General features: G+C 37.4%; 2 pseudogenes; one reads left to right on the top strand and one right to left on the bottom strand.

The window, feature by feature from the left end:
* The first annotated feature begins 466 nt into the window (after window positions 1–466).
* Window positions 467–1,670, top strand: LOC102828574 (annotated as a pseudogene).
* Window positions 1,671–3,226: 1,556 nt separating this feature from the next.
* On the bottom strand, window positions 3,227–5,161 carry LOC102833944 (annotated as a pseudogene).
* Between the last annotated feature and the right edge of the window lie 961 nt (window positions 5,162–6,122).

Raw genomic sequence — 6,122 nt, 5'->3', positions numbered from 1 at the left:
TATGGCACTGTAGGTATAGCACTGGACTGGAAACCAGAAGGTCGGCAGTTCAAACCCACCAGCTGCTCCTCGTCAACCCTATACAAGGTTGCTATGAGTCTTAACTGACTCAACAGTACTTAATAACAAGATTAAAAATTAATAGTTTGTTTTTTAAATAAGTCAGAACTCTGACCTTAAAAATATGAAAAATTACAAAATGCAAGTTAAAAGAGAACACTACCAAGCTAATTCTCTAAATAAGATTATAGAATACAATAAAATATGATACATAAAATAATTAGGATAGGCAATAAAATAATCAGGGAAAGGGACAAAGAAAGCATGAGACAAATCAAAACAGAGCAACGCATCTTCTACAGGTGCAACCGAGTTCCCAGTCTTCCTCTTCTCCTCCTGCAGTGGGACCAAAACCCCTGACAGTGTCCAGCTACATCAAGTTTGGCCAGTGTCACCTCTCTCTACAATGCACCCAAAGAAACAGACTCAGACGAAGGGCAGCAAAAAGGCAGAGCAGAAAGAGGAGATCATCAAAGACAAAAGCAGTGGTCTAACGAGAGAAACAAAGCAAGAGAATTTCATCGAATTAAATTTGGTCAACAAAATCCATGTCAGGTAGCACAAAGTGCAGCTGAAAAGAAACTGAAAAATATGACGAGGAGGAATTTCAGGAGCCAAATGAACTGTTCAAACCTGTGGCTGCCACTCAAAAATTAAGTAAGCAAAGGTGCAGATCCCAAATCTGTGATGTGTGCATCCTTCAAGCAAGGACAGTGTACTAATAAAGGAGACAGCTGTGAGCTCTCTCTTGACTTGACTCTGGAGAGAAAATATGAGAAGTGAAATGTTTACATGTATGCAAGGGATGAAGAAGTTGGAAAAGATACCATGGATAAGGGGAATGAGAAAAAACTGGAAGATGTAGTGAACAAGAAGCACAGAGAGGCGGAAAGAAAAAACTAAAAACCCACATAATGTGCAAACATTCTTTTCCTTGAAGCTACTGAAAACAAGTATGGCTGGTTTGGGGTATGCCCTGGAGGGAGTGATATATACATGTATAGTCATGCACTTCTTCCTATATTTGTGTTGAAAAAAGATGAAAATTCATTAGAAGACCTCACTGAAAGAGAGCATTCTACCCTAGGTCCAAATGTTACCAATCACTGTCGAATCTTTTCTTGCAAGGAAAAAAAGGAAAAGATTGATCAAGCTGAGCAAGATACGGAAAGAAGAAAAGCAGACTTTAAAATAGGGAAAGCATTAGTTAGTAATCAATGGTGATGAGGTGTTTGAATTTCACACTGTACTAGTTAATAAGGAGAAAGATGGTACCCGTTATACTCAAGGATTAGGTAGTGAGGAAGCAGATTCTCCTGCAAACATAAATGGCATTGGTTTAAGCCTGTACATGCCAAGAGATGTAGATGAGACAGGTATTACTGAAGCCAGTCTTGAAAGATTCAGCACATGTACTTCAGAAAAAGAAAACTAATTAAGGAAAATTCTGGAGGTAGGGGAGAAAATAGGGAAATAAGTGATTTGGAAGAAGCCAACGAAGGGGAGAAATAGGAAAATGGATCCATGATGCTGTTCCTATTGAAAATCTTTTCACTAGGGAAGGCATGGATAAACTAGAAGAATTGAGCACGCTTAATTTAGAAGTATGACACCAATCAAGTTCGTGAACAAGTGAAGTCAGCTAAGCATGAATGGAAATTGACTACTTTAAATTTTTTCCACCTAGAATTCTTCAACAGGTTAAGGTTTATTTACCAGGCTGATTCTGGAGGGCTTACTCAATCCAAAAAGGACTTGTTCTCCCTATGTCTTCTCTTATGACTTTGATTACAACTCATAGTCATTTCAGAAAATGACTGGTTGTTGTAACTGTCCACTAAAGTAGAAAGTTTAACTGCTTTTTTAACTTTTGATTTTAATTTGTTAGTGTGGTTAAGTGCCATCAAGTTGGTTCCAACTCACAGCAACCCTATATAGGGTTTCCAACAAGTGACTGGTGAGTTTGAATTGCCAACCTTGTGGTTAACAGTCCAGTGCTTACCCAACAGAGCCAAACCAGGAATTTCATTGGGCATGTGTTATTACTAGGAAGACCATATATTCAAATATAAAACATATTTCAGTTAATGCAAAAAAAGAAAATTAGGGATTAAAAAGAGAGAAGGAAGACTAAAGCTTTATGGACAAAGTTTAAATGAACCCACTTAAATTTTAATCCACACTCACCTACTTCCTGCCAACTCTCTTTCTGGTACCGAAACAATGTATTACTATCACCTTTAAATCTTTTACAAATTATTCCAGCCCTTTCCTTTTCCTTTTGAGTACTGAAAGATCTATGAAAACTTATTTTCTCTGTAATTTTCCCAGGCAATCTTTACATGCATCCGTAACATTAAATCTGTTCAATATGTGCCTATACTGCACATGAAAATTTTGTTTTCCTTTTTTCTGGAAAATGTTTCAGTTTCTGAAGAGGAAGTGTATCAATAAGATTAAAACGAAAAAAAAAAAAATCACTAAATACTGTTGTTGGTGATAATTCAGTAAATTAAACTTAAAGACAAGGGAAATAAACAGGTTCCAGGTATGTAAAGCTTAACATCCATACATATGACTGTAGTACCATAAGATTTGTTTTGCTTGTTAAACAGAAACCAACTCTTCTTTTATTTACTATTTCCCTTTAATGGCGGTGCTGTAGGATAAGCACTGGACTATGATCCTCAAATCCACCAGCTGCTTGGAGGGAGAAAAATGAAACTTTCTGCTCCCATAAAGATGTACAACCTTGGAAACCATATACAGGGTCACTATGAAAAGAAATCACTTCCACGGTGATGAGTTTGTTTGGCTTTTAATGGTTTAAAGTCCTCAAACCCAGACTCTTACAGCAGTGGCCCACAGATGGGATACAGGCAAGTGAGACAGAGGACAATGGCTCTGGGCTCAGACTCTCAGACTATCCTGGGGTGGGCAGGTCCAATGGAAAATTGGGCAGGACTGGATAAACTTCAATACCTCCTCATTCCCTCCCCTCTTGTCACTCAGTGCTGCAGACACTTACTCCTCTAGAGTACCTTTGGCCACCAACAGCTGCAGCTGCAAGCAGCAGCAACAAGGATAACTGGAAGCGGGCTCCCATAATGTTTGTTTTGTTTTCACAAATAAGATCTTTAATTTGTCACTATTAAAAGTCTGAATTTTAAACAGATTCTTGAACTGGTGATTCATAGCCATCAACTCGTTCAACTTCAGCACCTGTCTCATGTCCAGTAGCTTTTCCAGAACTACTGTCTTCACCATGAAGCTCTGGCGGATGCCATCCTGCCAAGGGATGGAACAGCGAGAAGCCTTATGCATGAAAAGTTCATTGTTTAGCAAAGCAACAATGAATGTCCCCTTGGTTGGCAAAGCCACAAGGGATATATTTCATGCAGGGGCCCTGCAGCTTCTAGCTTTTCCTTGGAAAAATAGTTTATTTCTGATTTCCTTATAAGAAGTTTTAGAAAATCTTGCATAATCATTAGATACTTTAAACAAACCTCACGTTATTATAGTTGCCTTTCACATTAACTTTCACATCATATTCAATCTTATGTAGTTATAAAAATTGTTTTTTACTTTAACAATAAGTTTTAACATTAGAAATAACCACACTAGCTAAAGTTTTAGCAATTCAAGCTTAAGATTGTAAGAAACATGCCATGTAGTTTTAGTCAAGGACATTAAGGCCTTTAGAAAGCAGCTTAGGAGACAGTCAAGGGCAGTGAGAGCTTGGGAACAGAAGTAAAAATTTGATTAGAGGTTTTGAGAAATTATTAGCATAAGAGAATTACTGCTTTTTTCTTAACTATGAAACTTTAGGGTACTTTTATGTTATTGTTTTTATTGTTACATCAATTATATGTATGACCAGTTATAGTAAAGATTATGTTTTTGATTGTGTGTTGTAATTAATGAATCTATAGAAAGTAATAGATGTTGGTAGAGTTAGAAGTTAAGATGTAGAACTTTGTTTAAAATTAACCTGACATTAAAAGAGGATTTAGAGAAAAACAAATCAAGGCCAAACTAGACATTTTAGGGAGGATTAGAGAGAAACAGAGTCGCTCACAGAAGGCAGACGTTATCAAGGTAACTAAGGAGTGTAGAGATGCAGGAATGTTTGATGACCTTGGGTTCCTCTTGTACCTTTGATGTAAGAATATAATATTTTGATTGATTTGTAACTGCTTGTACATGACTATTGTGAGATCATAGTATATTCTAAATGGGATATAAGAAACAACAATTTTTGAAATAAAGAGTCAGTCAGAGAGTCATCACTACCATCATCTATCTGCCTGAGACTCAAAATGACCCACTGACTCTGTGTTTTTTTATTTTTTCATTCAGCCGAATCCACATCCTCCTTCAAGAGCCTCCTAATAATTTGTCGAGGCTGGTCCTCAGCAAAGCTCCATGAGTTTTCCCAACTCAAAGTTGGGCTTCTTCAGCATTTTTACTTGCCTAACAAACACATCATGGAGAGGGTGAATAGACTGGCAAGCCTTCTATATGTCCTTTCCAATGTTGTCTGGAATCAGTTTATTGACCACTTCTTTCACGTCATTTGTCTGCACCTCTCGGGTCATGATCTCCATCATTTTCTTCCGGATTTGATGGACCTGTTGGTGCTGAGCATAAGATGTCTTCCGAATCTGGTTGTTGCATTTTTTTAGTAAAACCAACACAGAATAGGTGAAGCAAATAACCATCTGTAGTCTTGACATCAACATGAGCTTCAATCATGCTCTGCCATTTTTTGACCATGGAGCACATTTTGTCATGGGTAAGATCCATACCATGGAAGTTGGTCAAGCAGTTTTTGCCCTGAACATCCTCAGTAATTAGCTTGAATTTTCTAAATGCAACTTCCATCGTTCTGCAGATCAGCAAGACGTACTTGGAAACCACGACCCTTAAGTCCATCAGATGCAATTTTGGTTCCTTGAGTCCTTGTGACTAGTGTTTTCCCAATATTTCTTATATTGAACATAGCTGGTGCCTTCACATCATACCAATCTTTCTTAGAAAATGGATCAACCACTTTCTTCTTGGCTCCTTTTTTGCCACCTTTTGTAAAGCACTTGTTCTTGCCAACCTCATGGTGTTGCTCAGAGAGCCAAAAGGCTCCCATAATGCTTTAATATGGTGTTTGCACAACATCCAAATCACATAACATCCTTTTGCAGAATGCACAGACAGCATTGTGAAGAACGGGTACTCCAGAACACTTAACTGTGCTCATGAGGAATCTGTACCAAGAGGCAGTCTTTAGAAAAGAACAAAGAGATACTTAATTTAAAATTTGGAAAGGTGTGCACCAGAGCTGTATTCTCTTTCGCCATACTTATTTGATCTATATGTTGAGCATATAATTCAACAAGCTGGATTATATGGAGAACACAGCATTAAAATTGGAGGACAACTCATTAACAATCTGCAATATGCAGATGATACAATCTTGCTTGCTGGAAGCAAAGGAGGCTTAAAATACTGATGAAGATCCAAGATGAAAGCCTTCAGTATGAATTGCACCTCAATGTAAAGAAAACAAAAATCCTCACCCGTGGACCAATAAATAACATCATGATAAATGGGGCAAAGATTGAAGTTGTTAAAGACTTAATTTTGCTTGGATCCAAAATTAACACTCATGGAAGCAGCATTAAAGAAATCAAATGATGTATTTATCAGGCAAATTTGCTGGAAAAGGCCCCTTTAAACTGTTCAAGAACAAAGATATCAGTTTGAGAACTAAGGTATGCCTGATCCAAGCCATGGTATTTTCAATCGCCTCATATGCGTATGAAAGTTGGACAATGAATAGGACTTCTATTGAAGAATAGTGCATTTGAATTATGTTGTTGGAGAAGAATATTAAAAGTACCATGGACTTCCAAAAGAACAAACAATTCTGTGTTGAAAGAAGTAGTCAGTATGCTCCTTAGAAGCCAGGATGAAAAAACTCTGTTTCTCATACGTCAGACATGTTATCATGAACAGTGGTATTGTCATCCAATAATATAGGAATGTCTGAATAACAACCTCCAAAG

Source organism: Chrysochloris asiatica, unplaced genomic scaffold (genome assembly GCF_000296735.1).
Source record: "Chrysochloris asiatica unplaced genomic scaffold, ChrAsi1.0 scaffold00007, whole genome shotgun sequence".
NCBI classification, from domain to species: Eukaryota; Metazoa; Chordata; class Mammalia; order Afrosoricida; family Chrysochloridae; genus Chrysochloris; species Chrysochloris asiatica.
Note: the sequence above shows the minus strand (reverse complement) of the source record. Positions and strands in the feature narration are given on the sequence as shown.